General features: G+C 36.3%; 1 long non-coding RNA gene across 3 annotated transcripts in view; it reads left to right on the forward strand.

The window, feature by feature from the left end:
- LOC106033922 (uncharacterized) overlaps nt 1-21,309 on the forward strand; it is a 291,778-nt gene that overhangs the window by 28,875 nt on the left and 241,594 nt on the right. For all 3 annotated transcript variants that reach the window (XR_010831804.1, XR_010831802.1, XR_010831803.1), the window contains exon 2: nt 5,192-5,320. This is a non-coding gene — a long non-coding RNA (uncharacterized lncRNA). The remainder of the gene's footprint in view (nt 1-5,191; nt 5,321-21,309) is intronic.

Genomic DNA, 21,309 nt, shown 5'->3' on the forward strand with positions numbered 1-21,309 from the left:
GAGACAATTCAGAATAGAATATCCATCATGGGATAGACCCTGATGATCTTTTACCTTTCAGATATCCTTCAAACTAATTTGGACAAAAATAAACACTAGAATTTTCTGTCCTGAATGTTTCAGACATGATTGGTCACTGACTGCCTCAAATGGGTATTTTGTCATTTGGCTTCTGCAAGTTAGGAGGATAAAAAATGAGTGCTGTCAGTTGAAAGCACTCTAAATAGCTTAATAGCCATTACCTTAGGCAGTACCTTTTACTCTCCATTTTGTCTTGATTCCAAAATATGACTTTATCTTCCTCATTTGTCGAATACCTTTTAAGATTTGCAGTCTCAAAAGATGAAGGTGCCTTCCTGTACCCAGAATAGCTCCCACAAATCTGTCCAAAAAAGTCTTTTAGAAATGCATCACTATAAATCATTAAATATTTGTGCTGGGTGGGGGGCAGGTGGGGGAATAGATAACCACCTATCAAGTGAATGATGCTTCTTTTCAGTGCCTGGCTTGAAAAGATAAGAATATATTGATGCTGTTAAGAGGAGTAATGATCTTTGGTTTCTATTCTTTTTTTTCTATTCTTTTCACTGTGATATACGCAAATATAATCCATTCCTACAGAAAGTAAATGTGTAATGTTCTAATGTGGATGCAAGTATTTCCAGTACAAGTAATTTTCTCAGAATCTTACATAGCATTTAATAACCACAATAGAATGTACCTACAAGCACCATGTGTATGCCTGTTTATAGCTAAGGATCTCAAAATATTTTATGGACATTAATTGTGAACAATATACAATAACGTGCATCAGTGAGGAAAAATTAGTGTTAATTCACCTTTTTATGAGCTTGAAAAATCACTCCTTTTATTTTTATTTTCCTGCAAGTATTAGGAGCAAGTTCTAGTGACACATACCTATTGAAATCCAAGGATACAAATCACCTTGGTTTTGGACTTGGAAAACCAAACCACCAGAATCTCAACTCATGTTTTAAAAACTAGAACATAAAAACTGAATTCCTAATTTAAAGCACTTCGTAAAGTATTCCAGTGTTGAAATAGTAGGACAAAATTTTGTTCTTTGTTTCCTGGTAGCATGCTTCCTTGGCAAAAAGACTACACAATTAAGTTTCCTTCTTGAAGTGTTTCAGATTTTCAGGAGTTAGAACTGCAGTTCACATATAACAACTGCTTTTGAGAGACTGGAAGTGTTTTGGAAGCATCTTAGGAAAGACTTTCACACGTTAAGCTGTACTAACCTGGTTCAGACACAGTGCACAATGTCAGTGCTGTTGCATCAGATCCTATGGAATATTGCAGAGGAACTTTCTGTGTAATTTTTTGTACTAAGTTGAGTAATCTACTATGTACCCTGGACATGCACCAAATAGAATTGGCTCCATCTTAGTTGAAACTATAAAATGGGCTGACTTGCAGGTGCACCTGTATGAGCAGGCAGGTGAGTACATGTTATAACAGATCCTTGGCTGTTGGAGCTCTGTGTGGGGATGAAGGGTTGTCCGAATCATCCTATGCTGAAGTGGTAGGACCTCATGTAATGATGTGGAGTGACTTCATAGACTCTTCTTGACAGCTCAGTATCTTTTCTGTATTCAGAAGTAATAGAGCTGGCATGGCTCTCTGAAGAAAAAGAAGTCAGTGTGGTAGAGAGGGAACATCCTGGAGAGAAGGCTAGGATCAGTCCAAGTTGAAGAATATGATGAAAAGGCAGTATGTACAAGCTGGGACGTGTTAATGTTTTGTTGGGAGCTGTACCAATTTACATATGAAATGAACAAAGAGATTAAGTGCTTGGAAATCAAGCATAGAAAAACATTTGGCTGAAAAATGCTTAAAATGGATGCTGCACGCTGGAACAATAGAGGCAGTAGCAGCAGACTGTGTTTCATGTACATTATCTGCAGCAATCATAGTGCCTTTATGATCTGTATACCATTAGAGGAGTGAGTGATTGCTTCAGTGTATGACCAGATGTTTTATTTGAAGACCATTAATCAAATTTCCCAAGGCAGAAGAAACATTAGGCAATTAATTAAGTTATAATACTGGTCTTGTAAGAGGGTTCTGACTACACTAATTAATCAAGCCAAGTTGGAAGATTTTGTTCAAGGAGCTCTGAAACACTTTCTGATAGCCTTCAGAGAAAAACTCTGAGTATTACAGAGATGTGAGCTAGTCAAAAAGACACCCCCTTTGCGCTTTTGTGTCTGCTGCTGTGATGGGCTGTCTTAGTCATAGTGACATCAAGATACTTTCTTTATAGTCACAAGGACCATTGTAAGGAGCTTCAGTTGGGTGAGACAAGAAGCCCCTCTTCCTTTCTGCTTTGAATTTGAGGAAAATGCTTTGAATTTTGAAAGATTAAATCAGACTGCTGTTTTGATTGTTCATCTTCGGAGAATGCAGAGAGAATATACAGTTAGGAAGAGCTCATTTTTATTTTTAACGCAACAGCAACAGTGCCCACAGGGGTTTCAACCTAGAGCTTTATAAAATGACTCTGTTTTCTATCTTGTCATCATAAGAGCATTAACTTCAAGAGGAGGGAGTCAGTATCCAGTGCTGCCTCTTAGCAGTCCTACTAGGAGGAAGTTTTCATGGCAGGAGAGCTTGTGGGAGCTTCCCTGTATGCAGTCAACAGTGACCTGTGTCAGTAGTACCAAATTTCCTTAAACTTATTTGAAAACTTCAGCCTCAGTGGTGTAGGAGGATGCTGGATGTTTTCTCATCTGGTGCTGAAAATAACAAGTACAGTTTTGCTAGTGTTTTATTTACTTGAAAGCTTTTGAAACTAGCTCTAATTGGAACTCCCATTCCTCTGTCTGAAGGGAAGGGACAGATAAGCTTGAGAAACCTGCTGTGATCAGTCACGCAGGAAATAAAATAACTGGAAATAGAAGATCAGACAATTTGAAGACTGTTTAAGAAAAGAACCATTAGGTGTGAAAATAAGATTTGTTTTGACACATTACCTACTAAAGCAGCCAGGGAAATTAATGTAATAGTTGTACTTTTCAGATTAACAGTTAATACACAAATAGAAGTATTTGTTTCGTAAGTTACTGGAGCATGTTTTGGTTGATGTCAGCTGGCTTCCACACTCTGCCTGGCTGGCTGGATAAGCGTTCTCTGGCATGCTCTCCTGAGAACGTGCCTAATGTAGGAGGTAGAAAGATCCTTTAATCAAAAGAGTCTACAGCACTTGGAAACAGAGCCTGCAGATATGAAAAACTAAGTAGTAAAAAGTTTGAATGTCATAGAAAATCCTTGACTGCTAAGGTAGTGAAATGGATTCATTTTTGACAGACTGAGTCAGATAAGAGGTCAACAGCTGTACTGTGTGCGTTTTGTGATGAACTGTGGCTGTCCACCAAGAAGAAATCTGCTAACTCAATCAAGGTTAAACAAATACGAATCAGAACTAAAGGGCAAATAGTGGCTCTAGCATAGTTTTTTTCCAAAAAAGACAGGATTAAGAGTAAAACATTGTATGATGGTTAAGGGGAAGATAATGAAATAAAAGAAAATGACGTAGAGGCTAACTTGACTTGGGCTGGCTTGGGAAAGCTACAAGACATGTTTCCATAGAAACAACAATCACAGATTATGTAGATGCTGCATGGGCCACAATCTTTTCTTACTGCCTAGAAGAGGGATTCTTGGCAATGGATAGAACAGGCAGGTGCCAAAGTGATGAAATCATCACTGGCAATAAAACCATTAATTGAGATGGAAATCTTGAAGGGTATTACAGTAACTGTAATGTAACTATATGGAAAAATAAATAATCATGCAGCGTTCACCTTTTTTTTTTTCCAGTCTGTTGTCTTCAACCATGTTAATTAGACTAATAAAGATACTCTCTTCCCACAAACTTTGTTCTGTTGTTAGATTATCATGGACCAAATGTAGTTGCTGAGGGAAAAAGTAGCTGTTATTTATTTATAGATTTCTAGCATCCCTATTTTCCTTGATCTTTCAGGGAAGAACATATATACTATTTTTTTCTTCAGAAAAGAAACAAGTGCAAAGCCAAACAAAAAACATATGTACACAAACATCTCAGAGGAAAAAGCTTGTATAGATTACTGAAAATTTTTATAATACTTGTACTAATTTTTTTTGAGTACATGTTAACATGGCAGAAGGACGTCTTTAGGGCTTACCTGCGTAGCATAGGATAAAAAGATTAGATAAAATGTTAAACAGTATTTGGAAAAATTCTTGACGAATCACAGTCGATCTTCTAGGTACCTTCTAGGTGTGGACTTTGAGAGAACAAAATAAGCTGAAAGAAAGTGTCATTTGGGTTTCAGTGGGAATATAACTGATGAAAAAATCAGAACTTTTTCTATAATTTTTCTTCTTGACTTAGATAGATTAATTGGATTATTCTAAGAGGAGATCTAGGGTAGTTTAGTAAACTAGTTCCTAGTAAGCTTCTAGCTTCCCGGGGAGGAAAAAAACAATGTTGTATCTGTCAAATTAAATTGTCTAAGTGATTTTACTTGGACAAGCGAGAAGTTTAAACTATAATAATAAATAGATCATTTTGTGTCTTTTCATGAAGTTTTATTTGTGCCAAGTAGGCTCACGTGAAATTCCTGAGATCCTGTTCTGACCTCAAATGTCAATGGCCAGACTGGGCAGCTGTTTCTACGATTACTTACCACTTTCATATATACTGCACTCATGCTAATACTTAGTACCAGTATCATCTATTGGAAGAAAGAAACATAATTGGGATGATGGCACTGATGTATCTGTTCTGGAGAGCCCTCATCTGAGGGCTGCTCTGGCAGTATGGAGGTTATGAAGCAGGTATGAATGTGTCTAACTGTAGCACAACAGCAAAGTACAGGGAAAATGAGGAAAAAAATAAGCTGAATGAAGTACCAGATGAAATTAGAGGTATTACAAGTATTTGAGCAGAATTTTGCAGTATATTAATGTAAAGCTCATGTAACCAGGAAAACATAAAAGATAGTAGTGTTTTTTGATGACATGCAATCACAGTCTTCATCCAGGTTCCCACACACTACTGTGCATTTTTTTATTTTTCAATATATTTCTAAGATTTTGGCAAATTGTCATGGCTGCTCTTCGATTATTGAATAATTTTGTGTTTAATAGGGGAATGTTCTTACTGTTGTGTTGTTTTCTTAAGTCATCCAGGTCTACAGTCCTTCAGACTTAGAAGAATGCTACTGCTGTGTTTGAGGAAGCATTAGAACATGTCACCCAATACCCGCAAGTCTGAAATAAGAGAAGATTGCATCAGGATATTGTTGGCAAGGTAACTTCTGTTATAGGCCTATATGCCTGTCTATACAGTTTACTCCAATTAATTTTCATAGTCTGATTTTCTTAAATGTCATGCATCATGCATTCTTGTTATGAAATGGTAGATAAGATATAGTGTATGAAGAAACGTCATTCATTGCTTCACATTTCACTCTTTTAATTAGTTATCACTGGAATATTTTTCAGACTAAATTATCAATGTTGTCATGTGCTTAAGTAGTTTCATTTTTACGCTTTAGAGAAGTATATATTTTCAACTGATAAAATCCAAGGTCATGTAATTCTTACTGAAGCGCAGATTCCATACATAGTTATTCCTTTGAAGTTCAAGGGGGCAAATTGTTTTCATAGGTACTTATTTATATCTTTCTGGGGAGTTGGTGAGAGTGAAGAGGAGAAAAAAATGGGGAGAATCAAATCTGGGCTCATCAAACTTTGCAGCAAACTGTCATTTGCGCAATTGAGTCTGAAATTTCATAAGAGGTTATAGCAACATTATTAATAAACTGAATATTATTCCTTTTCATATTGTTTCTACAGTAAAACCACTATACTATACTGATCCTGTCAGTTTCTGCTTTTTCTTCTGATACTGTAATGATTTATAGAACATACTGGGCAATATTAATCTACATTTAAGTTGAATTCATTTATTTTATTGTGAGCAGTAGGCTAGTTGACATATCCTTGCAACATGAGATACTTGTGTGTTTCATATGTGCATAAATAATATGAATATGTACTTAAACCCAAAGATCATGATAAAGGTTAACATTCCTATCCAACAAAACATACAGATATATACCCGGGACTCATTGAATTTATAAAATTGGATCATGTCTATATTTGTTTCATGCAGTGTTTAGAAACGATGGGCTTAGACACATTCATAAGTATTTCTTTAGTCAATTCCCAAGAGTGTAAATTGAAGTATGTAGGTAAAAGACTTTGCAGTACTATATCTAAATTATTGTTCTAGATGTTTGTATGACTACCTTTTAAATCATGACTCAAGTGCAAGCTAGTTCTCACTTTCCTCCGTTTCTTGCTTTCCATGGGTAAAAACATGCAAAGACTAGAGGACACCTAAGGCACATGTCAGCCTAGGTGGTAGTGTCAACGATCATATCTATCTCATGTCTGTATGGAGTAAGGCCTTTCAAGTGCTCATCTACAAAAAATTTATGTTCAATTTACTACCCAAAAAATAGCTGCATGGCTCCTTTTGTGGAAATGTGAAGGAAATTGTGACTTCAGAAAAGCCTAAAGAAATACATGGCTGGATAATGACTAATTCTAGTGGTGAACTTTTCAGAATAAAAGCTTATGAATTTGAGCATGGCCGTGATTAAAGATTGGTGTAACCAAGCCAAAATGAATTTACTGCTATTTATGAATCCTCCTTCAGTAAGTATCTTCCATTATTCTCCACATATTTACTTATGGCTATTCTCAGAGCCTTTATTTCAGTATAAATCAAAATGAAATTTAGTTATGTGAAGTTGCTTTGCTTTCATTTTCTATGATTGACACTTTTTACACAATTTATTATTTGCCTGTTAATCTGCATCCCTTCTCAACTTTGCTATTGTTGGAGTAATTCAGTGCAGTAACTGACACAGAAGTTGGACGTTACTGGCTGTCATGCATGTAAAGACAAGTGTGGTAGTTCAGAGAGTGCTATAAGACTGAAATTCGAACAGCAAAAGCCCACGTTCTCTCTAGACACAAATCACATCAGTCTGTTCATTTCCAGTATACTGACACATTTGGCAAGTTAGCTAATAGATCTTAAATATTTTCCTTTATCACTAGATGTGAGCATTGTACCAAACATAGTGTGCAAGTCTTTTCCAGTAGGAAGAAGCATGGTGCAACAGTTGTCAGTATTAAAACTCAGCTTGAACACTGGCTTTCTTATGATTTTTGGCATATCGCTTTATTCTGATCTATTATCACCTTTCCCAAAAATTTGTGTGCATATCACAGATATTAGAAAAACAGGAAAAACATGAAAATAAATCTTTTTGGGACTTTGACTGGGAAAAGCATGCACTTTACTACGGTAATCTCTTTATAGTCTTTGATATCTGGTGTTGACAAGAGTTAAATGACCTCTCAGTTTATTCCATGGGACCTCTCATTAGGGCAAGCAGAATTCCCCTTTATTCTCTGCAGCACTTAAGCTTGGCTCCAAATTCAGTACTTTTCCTCTGTCTTGTAAGGACATACAGTGTTCACAACAAATTTTCCAAAATGAGGAAATTGAGGTTACTCTTGATATTCAGTCACTGGAGGAAAAAAAGAAGTAGCAGAAGCCTATGATTTGTCACAAGACTAGAAATAACCTTTGAATAATTGGTCTCATTAAATAGAGGCTTGTCGTTATGGTAATATCATCCCAGTTGATGCAGAAAACCAAACAGGGTCATAAAACAGCAGTTATGAGACATGTCACAGTGAAAGTACTGGGTAAGAAATTGTCTTGCAGGAAGTAATTGTTGGCAGATTTCCTACGAAGCATATATTCCAGGGATGCCTGATTCACCTAATCCTGTGCTGCAGTCCACATAGCACAATAGTTGCCTGCTTACTGAATGAGGACCTCGAGATCAAGACCATTCATCAAACCCATATTGATCTAGGAGTTTCTTTTCTCTGCCTGTCGCATTCAAGGACTGATTATGGTAGTGAAACCCTTTAAAAAAAAAAAAGGTCAGAAACTTGTGAATGATGTGATTATAATGCATATATGCAGTATGTAATATATGCAAAAAGACGGTGAAAGAAAGAAGATCATGAAGCTGATGCTTTTGAAGAGCTTATCAGAGTGAAAAGCAAGAACGCTTTTTTTTTTTTTAAAAAAAAAGGTTAAGGTTAGGGCTACTGTTAGTATGGAAAAAATACTTTGCTGTTCCAAGAACTTGATATTTATTTTTTTACCACATTTAATGAGAAAACGATAAGCTTAATTATAAAACGAACAAACAACAACAAAAAAAGAGAAAACTTTAGTTGTAAGATAAATAGTATCTGTGGATTGCTTGGGTGTTTATGAAGGCAAAATTTTATTGCTCCTCTTTCTTGTTACTTAGCCCATGAACTTTCTTGTGTTCCATCTCCAGTTTCAAGTCATACAAAATTTAGGAGTTGCTGTATTATAGGAGGCAGGTGGATCACCAGCTGCTTTGATAAAATGCTGCATGAGGCACACAAATTTCTGTGCTGATATTGTGCAGAACCTTTCATTCACACAGGAAGAGAGAACAATCCAGTGGCTGGAGTTCTGGTTTAGGATTGGTGGATGTTGCCACTGACCTCTTGTGGGAACTGGACAGGTATAGGGGACTCTGATTTAGCTGCATATACTGAACTCTAAAATCTGAACACTTGATTGTCTCTCAGCCCTGAAGGACTTTTGTGTCTTGAAGTGTAAATGTGCAATCTCTGGAGGCCTGCCTTTTGGAAAGAGAAGGGTGTCTCCAGCGGTCGTTTCACAGGAGAAGTCTAGTTTACTAGACTGTCTCCTCACTCCGTCTCTTTCTACAAGGACCGTTCTCTCATTTTCCCTTGATTGTAGTTATTTTTGGATTCTGTGAAGTGAGGTTACGAGGGCGTCTACATTTCACAGCAGTAGATTGGGGAAAAAATGATTTAAATTTCATGGTGCTCAAATACTTTGTTTAGAAAGTGTTAGATATTTAATAAATCTAGGATCTCTAAAATGTGTAGTGAGGAACTTCATCACCTACTTATCATGGTACAGGCTTTCACTGTACAGCCTTCCACAGGAGTAGAAAATCTAAATATCTATGCTGCAGTAAAACTACTGGAACTAGCATGTGGGTAAGATAAACGCTGCGTTGCTGCTTTCCCTTGTCCATGCATTTGTCACAAGGCAGGATGTTGAAAGTGAAATGATTAGGTCACTTGAGCCCAAAACTAGAATAAAGCTTTTGGCTCCTGTGCAACTGCTATTGCTTTTTTAGTTAAAAAAAAAAAAAAAAAAAAGTATTTGGATTCATAGAAAAAATAATTTTTCAGTTCAAGAACATAAAGGGTATGTTAATTCTAGTGAATTAAATAGTGCCATGGAACGCTGGTGGGTATTGGAGCTTCATTGTCTGTACAATTGCACTTGTTAAAAGGTGTTTGGCTCAATTTTATCCTGAGCTCATTGCCAAGTTTGCAAACAATACCAAGGTATGATTTAAGTCAGCATTGTCCAGGGACCTTTCCCAATAAGCTGTTAGTATGCAGACTGTTTGGAGGAGAAAAGGGTTCTCAATAGTGTGGATGTGAGTCATTCCCTGTCAGCTGGCCTAAGGCCAAACAGGCTTGTGCATATTAATTTGCTAGAATAGATAAGGCCTACTCTTAAAGTGCTTTTTTTTTTTTTAAAATATTAATTATAGGGGAATTCAATTTTTCATTTCAAAATGAAAAGTCAAGGTCTTTTGTTTTAAAAATATTAAGAAGACATGTTTCAGCATTACTCAGTGCTCTTCACTGAAATGACTCAAGAATTCATTTGTGGGCAAATAAAATTCTTTGAATTTGTTTGAAAAAAGTTTTTCTTGTTTTAGTGTTTATGGTTTTTAAAATGCTGAGTACACTTAGCTCCCCCAGGAGTCAGGCAGGATTAGCGTGCTCAGTTCCTAACTAGAGGGCTTTACGTTCAGGTGTTTGGCAGTAAATAGATCTATGGAAGAATCGACCTAGACAAGCACAGGTACACAGGCATGAAGTCAAATGTCTGCCAATACTGAACATAGAATATATTTCTGCTTATTTAAGCGGAAGCTAGTTAAATACTTAAATGTGTCATCTTTTTCAACTTCCAGAATGATGAATTTTTTTCATACAATTCCTTTGTTTTGTTCCACCTCCCTCCCCACCCCCTTTCGATTTTACCATTTAGTGTAATGATAGATATAGAAAATATTCTAGGTTTTCAAACAAAACAAGTAAGATGTTAGTTGTGATTTAAAGAATGCATTCATCTTCTGGATTAGGCTTTTTGAAACAATTTGTCCATATTTCCTCTAATTAACTGGAAAAAATACATTAACCTGAGAATGGAAAACAGCTTTAGTTAATGGACTTATGTAAGTTTCATTATGTTTATTTGTAAAATTTGTTACTTGTACGAATGATAGGTTCTCTATTTCACTAAAGTATTATGAGCATATGTGTAAATGTGTTAGCACAGAAGATTTGAGTAATTCTGTTTTAAGATGCATGTTCCTGAGATAACCACGTACTCAACTCTCCATTGTGAAGGCAAATTGCATACTATCCAGAACTTACAGTGAAGATGTTTCAGGTTACAGGTGCTTATTATAATATAGAATAGTTCAGTTGGAAGGGACCTACAAAGATCACAAAATCCAACTGCCTGAATATCTGCAAATTAAAGTTCTTTTATATTTGCATGTTGCTACAACGTATGAGTGCTTGTAACTGACATTATAAGAAAAAAACAGTTCTTCATGTTCATAATTTGTTGTATGGAGTCACAGGAAAAAGGTTTTTTTTTCTGACTTTCTGTAACATTTGTCATTAGTAAAATGATAAATTCAGGAAGAGAGAATGGTCTTATGAAACAGATACACAGCAGGGAAGCAGAAGAAGCTAGGCTAAGTGTGTGTGGGGGAAGGAGAACATGTTAGAAATAGAAGCTGCATCTGGTTAAAATTTAACCCAAAGTCTTGGAGAAGAATGACATTAATATCAGTGGAATCATACCAAAGCTATTTAGGTAGGGCACAAGGATGCAGTCACTGGAATTAATACTTGTTGGTAGTTTGTGATGATGCTGATGGAACAGTGCAGATAGATCAGGCAAGGTAAAACTGTGCTAACTTAAATTTTTATAAAAACAAACAAACAAAACAAACAAAACCAAAAAACATCAGTAAGTCTCTCTGCTATTAGAATTTTAGGATTTTTCATGAGCCAGAGAAGTTGTATCCTGGAATGTGGCAGTGTCCATATCCAGGGAGTGGAGCAGAGTCCTAAATATAGCTCAATCTGGGAAGTATTTGGATGGCATTGAAGTAGGCAATATTTTATGAGGTTTCCATATATAAATAAAAGATGAACGCAATTAGTGCTCACCATAGGATATTTCCTTCTGTGTAACCCATTTTTTTTCCCTATGGTTTTCAGCAGGAGATGTCATCAAGTGCCTTTTGAATATCAAACAGTTTGAATGAGCTGCCATAATCAGCTCTGTAACCTTTTATAACCATCTTTATGGATGAAAATTTTGCCTTTGAAATCCATATTGGCTATTCTTTCAGATTTCTACTTCAAATATGCTATGTAACTTTCTTCTACTTAGTGATTCCATCATTTTTTTAAGGTACAGATGAATAGCATTATTATTTCTCCAGGTCAGGACTGCTTGCACTTTATAAACACTGAAGACTCAACTTTGTACTTTTGGACTCTTCAAGCTTTGTGCTATTGACTTTTTTTATGACTGACACAACGCTGTGAATACATCATTGTCTAGATGCTCAGGATAGTTTAGAGCCTGAGGCTTTCTTGAAGATCATGGAAGTTACATTGCTCAATAGTTCCAGTGGTCACCCCTTTTCTTTTTTTTCTTTCAAAACTCTAGATTAAGATCAGAAGTATTCTGAAAGTATTAAGGTACCTAGGTGTATGGATATTTTTGCTCCTGTTTATCATAAAATCACTGGCATCAATATTTGCTGAGTGGAGTCCATGCTCACACTCAATGACTTCTGTAATAGGATAACAAGGGTAACAGGGTGATTTTCTTAAGACTGCCACTATTTTAATCAATTAATTGCAAAAAAAAAAAAAAAAAAAAATTGTCCACCATCACTCTTTGAGAAGTTTCAAATGTCCCAATAAGAGGACATGGAGTAAAGGACAGTTATTTGCACCAGAAACGACTTTGTTTTGAAAAAAGCCTTTCTTCCGATTCAATTGCAAAGTATCTTTTTATTCAGAATTTCTCTTCCTGATGCTAATTACCTATCTGAAACAACAATTACCTGTTTCTTATATTGCTACCTTAGAAATCTGAGGTTTTTATGAGTAAGAAATATAGAGGCAAGGGAACTTAATATGGTAAGATAAAACCACACAAATGTTTTTATTTCCTAAATAATATAGTGAAGATAAAATAGCAAGTCAAAGCTCAAGCTGTCATGTACAAACTGAGGCAAGCTATGAATGCTCTAAATACAAAAACGTAGAGATTTTGTTGTCAGTACATTTATTTCCGTGTTCCTTGCACTCGTGGGGACATATGAGTTTGGAAGCACAATTTGTGAAGACCCCTGAAGAGTGGCTGTTCCATGCAGAGCTTCCAACCTGATATTTCTCAAAGATCTGGAGAGATCTTTTCTTTTAAACTCAAAGGCGACTCTTTTATTGGACAAAACACTGTTTTATTAGTAAGGGTGGCCAGTCAATCATAGAGTTTGCTAACTTGTGATATGATTTTTGCACTTTTCCATATCATGCACACTTTTATAGTTCTCAGCCCTATCCTTTCCTTGATGTTCTGATAAACTTCTGAACTATTAGTTATAAAAATTAAACTGGAATTTTGTGGTACTTCCCATTATGCTACGATCTTCACTCTGGTTTCTCTCAAATGTACTCAATGTGTGAATATACTGAATATATGACTGTCTCCAGCCTTTGAAAATATGTTCTCAGTCACCTTTGCAAATGGGCTCGTGTTGCACTCTGTGCTAGTCCAGCAGATATGCTTCCTAGTTGATCAAAGTATACAGCCACAGTGGATGGCAAGAAAAAAAATCTGTCGTGTAGAATACACACAGCGTCTACCTTCGGTTTTACCACTCTGTTCTTTACTTTATATTGATATTGCAGAGAAAATTTTAAGGACTGAGATACATGGTTAAGTTACAACACTTTAAGTTACAGCACTTCAGCTGAACAATTGTGAGAGAGAATGTGCATGCTTTTAACCTGAAACAGTGAAAGAAATTAATCTATTTTACCCCCCAGTCTATTACTGCAATTAACTGAGAAGTTACAGTAAATCAGTCTTGTGTCCAAGGTCTAACTCAGGTTGATGTCCTTAGTTACACACTGAATGCTCATAGAAAAATCTATAAACCTCCATATAAGTAAGAATATAGTGTATTTAGTGTTTGTGACTAAATTCTTGCAGTTAAAAAACCGGCTAGTTGTGATATTACTACTTTTTGTTACTTATTTTATCCATCAGTGTTTTGCATTTTTATTCAGGAAATGATGTATATGGTGCTCTATAAATGGAACAATATTATAGCCCTTGCTTTTGAAGAGCTTCTGACATAAAGTAGACAAAAACTCAGTGAGATAAAAACAGATGGGAGATGCAAACTCATGATAGAGTGGCTCTGAATGATTTGATGAGCACTGGTCAGAACAGACCAAAGCTTAGCCATGCTGTTCTAAACATTGCAGTAAAAGAAAAAGTTAAAATGAGAGTTCTGAAGGAAAACAGTAAGGTTATTTTTGCACCATTAAAAAAAATACACAGATCCGCTGCTGCTTGAGAGAGAGAGCAGGTGGCAGACAGGATAACACAAATATTAACATATTTTATAAGACACAACCTAAGTATCATGTGCATGTCACTGTATTATTTTGCCTGACTATATACAGGAAGAGTAGCTGAGTTCTGCTTGTCCCTATGTGCGGTTTTTGGAAAGTGGTTATTCAACTTTGTGGGGGTGGGGGGGATACCATAAACAGTGTTCTTTGTCTAGGAAGCAATCTTTTGTAGCAGCCTTATTTAATAAGGCTATGGAATACAATAGAAATCTGTCATCTGCTTTGAATTTCCACTCTGCTGTGTTATGGCAGTGGAACAGTTCAGCCTTTGATTGTAAGCAGTATTGTCTGAATAATAATCCTGGTGGTTATGATCTTCAAAAATCCCTTAGGCTAACTGAAAACGAGGGAGAGAATAATGCCTTCTGTAGTGTGTAATAGAATGAACTTGATCAGGGGAAATGAAAGCTTTTACATAAGGTAGTAATGTCATCAAGTGCAGAAAGAACAGTTGTCGCAAAAGAAAAATTTACAGGTGCCGAAGTTTTCAGTATGTTTTGCTTAGTGTCTTATCAGTATCGCTAGTTCTTTTATAGTTTTGAGTGAATAATGGATTTTTATTTAATTTTGCATTTATCACATATATATGTCAGTCATCATAAAAATAGACAAATATATTCACTGTATTCACGTTTCTAAGAAAAGGCAAGAGTTTTAGGTCAACCTTATCAAACCCAGCTGGGAAATCCTAAATCTCTTGACAGTGGAAACCAGTTTGGGATGTGTCTTGTGCTTTTTGTGGAAATGGAAGAGAAACAGTTTATTTGGATTATAACTTGCTGAGACGAACTGGGGGAGTATGTATTGCAGAAACAAACACTGAATAAACATTGAATTTGTAGGTTTAGCCATTTATTTGGAGGTAAAACAAATGGACCTGCAAGGTGTCCTTCCATCCACGTTACCAGTTCTAGGTGGAAACACTTGTAGCTGACTGCAAAGTTTAATTTTGTGATAGTAACAAGATAATTTTATCTTGTCTTTTTTTCCCTCAGTATTTAAACTCAATAATACAGTGAGACAAGAATCCTCAATTAAGTGAGATTTTTAGCTCTGCTATGGGGCATGAAGTGTTAACAGTTCCACAGTCAGTTGTGGTTGTCTTCATTGAATGCCACATTATTGATTTCATATGACTTCTTCAATTTATCTGTAATACCCTGAGTTCTGTTCTTGTCCAAAAAATGCTTGCAATTCCCTTTGATTTCATATAAACATGTTGACAGCTTTTGAAAGAAGGCATGTTTTGAGGGAAGGAAATCGCATTTTTATGACAGATACTTCGTGGAAATACTGTCAGTCACTTATGTTTCACGCTATCGTGGCTGAAGCTAGAATTTAATGTGCTGTCTGTTTCTGTTCGTTTGTTTTTTAATGAGCTGCTGGTTAGGAACTAACTTCTGGTACCTGCTGTAGGTTCAGGTTCCCAATTAGGTCTAATACATTTTTTCTCTTTTTTTTTTTTTTGTCCCAATTAACCCTGCTGGAAATAGCTGTGTGCAGTGTTGGTGAGTAGTACTTTCAGACTTGTTAGAGATGTCCATAAATATTTTATGTCTGTAGTAGTACTTGTAAAATAACTCAGCAGACTGACCAACTTCTCCCATCAAAGTGCTTTGAGGAGAGCTTTTTTTTTTTCCTCTGGCTGTTACAAAATAATCAAACCCGGCTATATCTAGAACTACTAAGTGAAAGAGACTGTGAGTAATTTGCCAGTCTTATCAGAGCCATTGTGAATAAACAATGATGACTATTTAGTGCTATGATACTGTGATGTAAAACCAATTCAAAATACTTTTTAAGTGAAAAATAGATTTGGTATTTTAGATACTGAACTGAGTGAACATGATGCCTGTTTTACAGTGATGAAACTTGTCTTCACAGTCATTAAGTATGTTATCTTAGCTAGTAGGATTTCTGATGCTTTTTCAGGACAGAACCAGTAGCTTCTGTAGTGTCACATAATAAATGGAAATCCAAGCACAATAAAATGCCTTGATGAATTTGTGTGTTTCCCCAGCATTTCCTCTAAAAATACACAGATTTTCACAGCTCTGGCCATCAATGCCTTTATGTACTTCCAGGTTTCCACTGAAATTTACAGTGAAAGTTAGAAATCTGAGTCTGAATGTTGTAGCTGAAATAACATTCAATATGTTCATCTTTAAGTGCAGTAATCTGGTATGTTTCTCTCCTGGATTTACTTTAGAGTTTGTGTAAGTGAAGAATTTCTTAATCTCACTTAGACTGTAGGCAACCTGCAAATGATGCATGTATTTGTAAATAACAGAGTGGAAGTTGCTTGTGGCAGGGCTCTAAATCAGCCAGCCGTTACCTGACTAGATCTTCTATTGTGTGTATCAGGCAGAAGATCAAATAATCACCTTCAAGCAGTCTACATGGAGTAAAACACTGCATTAAGGGTATTGCCCCGGCACTGTTTTTGTCCAAGTATTATTCCACTGAAGTTAGGGAAAGGAGGAAGGTTTCTCCAGCACAGTGTGTAAGGTAGAATTTAAAATGCAAATTGAAGAAATATTCTATATTCTAATATTCTATTTTCAGTATTAAATGTGGTTTTGTTTCTGGAACAGTCAGATTGACAGGTGCTCTAAATTATTAGTGTTTTCTGTGGTTTCATTGGAATTTATGGCTTTTTCTACTGTCTACTGTTTCTTTTCATAACTTAATTCCTATCCTGTGTAAATTCCGGTATCTCTTTTTAGAAAATATTTTTTGAGAGCTTTTAAGAGGACTTCTGCACAGCAAAATTAAACTGTAGTCCTCCTTTTATCTTAATCAGTCACAAGAAGTTAAAGTATAATTCCTATCTGCATCAGCATATTTCCATCGTAGATTGAAGCTTGGATCCATTTTAGTGCTATGCTGTATTCAATTAATTATGAATATATTTTTTAAAAGCAAGTGAGCTCAAAAAGGCTCACCTTTGAAGGAGACTTTCTATTAATTTTGCCTGCTTACATTCTCTGTACATTTAACTTTGGAAAGGTTCATCTTTATTGTTGTGAGGTTCATCAGTGAATTTTTTTTATTTCCCAGTGGCAAGCTCCAGACTAAATAAGTAGTTGCTAATGAACATAGTGCACACAACTTTCTTATTTTTTCTGGGAAATTGTATGGTTGTTCTTTCTGGGAAGTACTGTATTGTGCAGGTGTACAGAAGCATCGTGTGTTATCTGTGCCATTGACAGTCTGGAATGGATCCAGGAGGGCACAGTTTAGCAGCTGCTCTGTCAAAGAAGTGAAGATCTTTATTTCTTTTCCAGTCAGGATATTGATTCATACGGAGACTTTGTGCCAGAGCCTGTATGCATCTGCCTGTTTTCTGCTAAAAATGTCAGAGTTCTCTTCCTTGCTTCCTTCCTTCCTTCCTTCCTTCTGTCAAAGGATATCAGAGAACCATAAGTCTCATCAAGGACAATGGAGAAAGGAAATGCAGGCATGAATGCCAGTATCAGAAGTTTTGATTACAGTTTGACTATATCTAGATTTTTGTGACTCAGAATAATGTATTTCACTGAGACTGAGTTGTGGGAGAGGATAAAATGGCACTGGGGTACCTGTGATGCACAATCTGAAAACAGCAGTCAAATGTTCTTTCTTTGGGCCTGAAGAGTTACTGATCTCATCTTGTGATCAGTAGACCTGAGAAGAATAATTTTGATGGACTGATATACGCTAAGAATTTCTGTAGTGGAACACATGAATCGGTTTGTCAGTATGGTACAGTCTAGCACACCTGTTAGGTACACAGAAGCTCTCTAACTCTCTAGAAGAATCTTATTTCTACCAGTTACCAATACAGAATTTCCACCACCTGATACATACTTCCAAACTTGAACCAGTAGATTAAATGTTTTAAATGTTAAAAATAAAATTTAATGAAATACAAGACAAGACAGTGCATTGGTAATAGATGGCATAAATCTGCCATATCCGTATTCTCTCCCCCCATGGAGTACATGCACATCTCGTAAGACTCTGTTACCTTGTGAAAAAATTCATGCACTGTGTTATATTGGAGAATTGTACTGAGCTGTCTTATTGTGACAAGCGGGGTAAATACAGAAAAGTTCTCCTTCCTCAGAGCTCTTTGAAATTATATCAACTGCATTTAATAAGCTTCTCATCAACACTAGATTCACCATCACCATAGAACACTCACTCACTTCTGTGATAAAGAACTTGAACATCATTAGAGTACTAAGAATTAAAGTTAAAAAAGTGAAATTAAAATATATAAAAAATATAGAAAATTCTTTCGAAAGGTAGAAATTAATGTAATAAGCTCTCTTCAACAGTGAGTACAGAAATGTAGTCAATAAACTTGTTCTAGCCATTTTCAACATTATCATAAGTAACTTTTTTTTTTTCTGGTCTTAAATGTTTTAAAAAAAAGGCAGAAAAGATAGTACAAGTGAACTATGCAAGAAACTTTGTTGGTTTTAAAAACCTTTTGCCAAACTTGCTAAGGATTTCAGATGTCAGATGAACAAATACTTGAGTTAGAGATTCAGATTTAGAGGGACTAATAAATAGGTTGAAGGCTGGGGGTTACCATACCAGTTGTATAAAAATTAGATGAGCCGCTTTATCTCAAACTCTTGATGGCTACATCAGGTCCTAGCGCTCATGTCCTTATGCCTTCTTTGTGTGTGTTAATTTTCCACATGCAAAATATACAGTATTTTTTTTACTTATATTACAAAGGAGGAAAACAAACAAGAACAACAACCTTATTTAAGTTTAATTATCAAGTCAATTATCAAGTTTAATTCAACTCAATTTAATGCCAAAGATACTACTATGAAGCATGTGGGGAGCATGCATTAAAGCTCAAATTTACAGTGAACGGAAGCATCAAAATGATCGGATGCTGCATTTTACTTTGTATTGAGAAGAACAAAGGAAAAAGCCCCAAATAAAAAAGGGTCTGTGAGAAAACAGCACGCATGTCTCTGTGTGAGTCTTTGCCTATATAAGTCCTTTGCGACAGCCTGCACCTGAGTACAAAACAGTAGCTGCATCTGTGGCAGGGATGTGAGGAAAATTCATCAGCAGAAAGTGAGCACATAATATAATTGGATAACTTTTAGAAACAACTGATAATTCAGTGATTATTTACTTTTTATGCTGGCTGAGTTTGTTGGATTAAGAGCAAAAACTGAGAAATGAGCTTCTTGCTATCGGCTCTTTGCCTCAAAACTGCTTTTCCACCCTGACTTACCGAGCATTCACCTGAGTTTCTGACTGAGGCTCTGTGATCTCCCTGGGTCATTGGATTTGTTTCCATGTGAACTCCAATGAAAGAGGTGTATGCTGACATGTATGTCAGTCACTGTAAGCTTCACATTGGGTAGGCAGGGGTCTGTGCAAAACAACTAATGAGACTGGCATTGATGACAAACTGATATGGACAGATAGGGTATTTTGGGGACACGAATGCAAGCACAAGTGTGCTGTTGCAAGCACTTAAAACTAATAAGGCAAGCTTTGTGGGAATCTGGAGATAAGCGAACAGCAGTTCTGCATGTGTTTGGCTGCATTGCAGAAAATGGGATAATACCGTTATGGTACTGTTTGGGCTAGCTGGGTTTCTTAGGTGCCCCAGAAGAGATTGGTAACAGATTGCTTTTAGAGCTGGGTCTAAAATCAATTCACGTGGAAACTTGATAGTAAGGTGATACAAGCCTCTTCTCCCAAAAGCTGCACGAGAAAAAGCTTAGGGACAGCTATGCTTCTGCAGGTATCCTTCTGGGAGAAGGTAAGGGAAATTTGTGTTTTGATTTGGGTGCAGGAAGCAAGAGCTGGGCTTCAAAGTGTTTTCTGAGTGTTTAGCAGAAAAGCTAACAACTAGTGGCTTCTAGAGGACTTCTTGAGATCAGATGAAAGGTGACAGCCTTGATAAGGGAGGGCATGACAGAAGGCCTAATGGGAGTTTGAGCCTGTGCATCTTGAGGGAATATGGAGAAAAGGCTGCTGATTCTTGTTCGACAGATGCCACGGAGGCCTGAGGCAGCTGTAACTATAATTGCAGGTCTCTCCTAGAGCCTGTCTGAAATCAGTCTGAGTTGCAGGAGTACCCGGAGTGGGCCTGAGGAATGTGATTTGTGACAGCTTGGATCAGTGTAAACTAACATCGTTAGATGGCTGAAATCATGAAGTATATTTAAATAGTGTTTACGGTTGGATTATGAACCCCACATAACTAATTCCTCTGCCTTGCCTGGAATACGACTTGGTGGGGAATTTCAGATAAAGTTCCCAGATGATTTTGAGTTTGAAGAATATTCTGTTTAATTGCTGGAACTCCGATGGCACCTGATTATTTTGGAGGCTAGAAAAGAGGTTGGATATTCAGCTCCACAACTACTGTCGTACTTGTTGAAATCAATGGCAACATTTTTGATTTGGTGTTTGTTGCTGCTGTAAAAGTGTGCTCGAACTGAAAGTTATATTACAATTCCAAAACCTGCAAATAATATTCTCCTGAATGCCTAGTATATATTTGTTACTGTCTTGTCTCACATAATCTGATGCAAGAACTCAACCACATTATCTTTCAGAAGCCTTGTATTTTTGTACATTGGTATCTGGGACTGGAACACTGAAAGCAATTTGTAACATTTAAAAATAAATCTGGTAAAAGCGGTGGATGTCAAAGTATGCAACATTTGGAAAGAGGAGTTAGCAGAGGGAATGTATGCCAGGAACACTCAGGTTAAGGGTGCATTAAGAGGTTACTTTTCTCTTATCAGAAACAGATTTCTGCATCATAAATAAATATCCATAAAGAAGTTTTGAAGTTCTGAATCTTCTAAGATGCTAAACACTTCTGTGCCAACCGAGCAAAGTATTTTTACATGTGCTTAGATTCATCAAGATTGAAATTCTACTTGCACTTGTGTGATGGGGTAGATCAGGAGTACAAGCCAGCACCTTGCAGGATCAGTCCCTCTTTTTGCCTAGAACATTCCCGAGCAACTCAAATAACAAAAACATTGACAGTCTGTAGAAAGTTGATTAAAGATTGTGAAATATTCAGAAACTGCTGTAATGAGATTTATCTAAGTATTCCCTCTGCTATGTTTTGAAACAGACCCATATGTAATAGGGAGAAGACATAGACCCACCAAGAAGTTTCATCTTAATTCAGTATGTACTGAAGTTTTGGCTCACTTAAATGATGGCTACTCTGAAGTATTCTCTTGTAACTTGTTTTTTAATTATATAAAGGCTCATATGATTTTTTCATCTTCTGGACAATGAGGGCTTTTGGATTGTTCATACATACCTCTGCTTTTTATCATCGGACCTGAGGAGCAAAAAATATTTTTCAGAAGGAGA

This window comes from Anser cygnoides, chromosome 5 (assembly GCF_040182565.1).
Source record: "Anser cygnoides isolate HZ-2024a breed goose chromosome 5, Taihu_goose_T2T_genome, whole genome shotgun sequence".
NCBI lineage: Eukaryota > Metazoa > Chordata > Aves > Anseriformes > Anatidae > Anser > Anser cygnoides.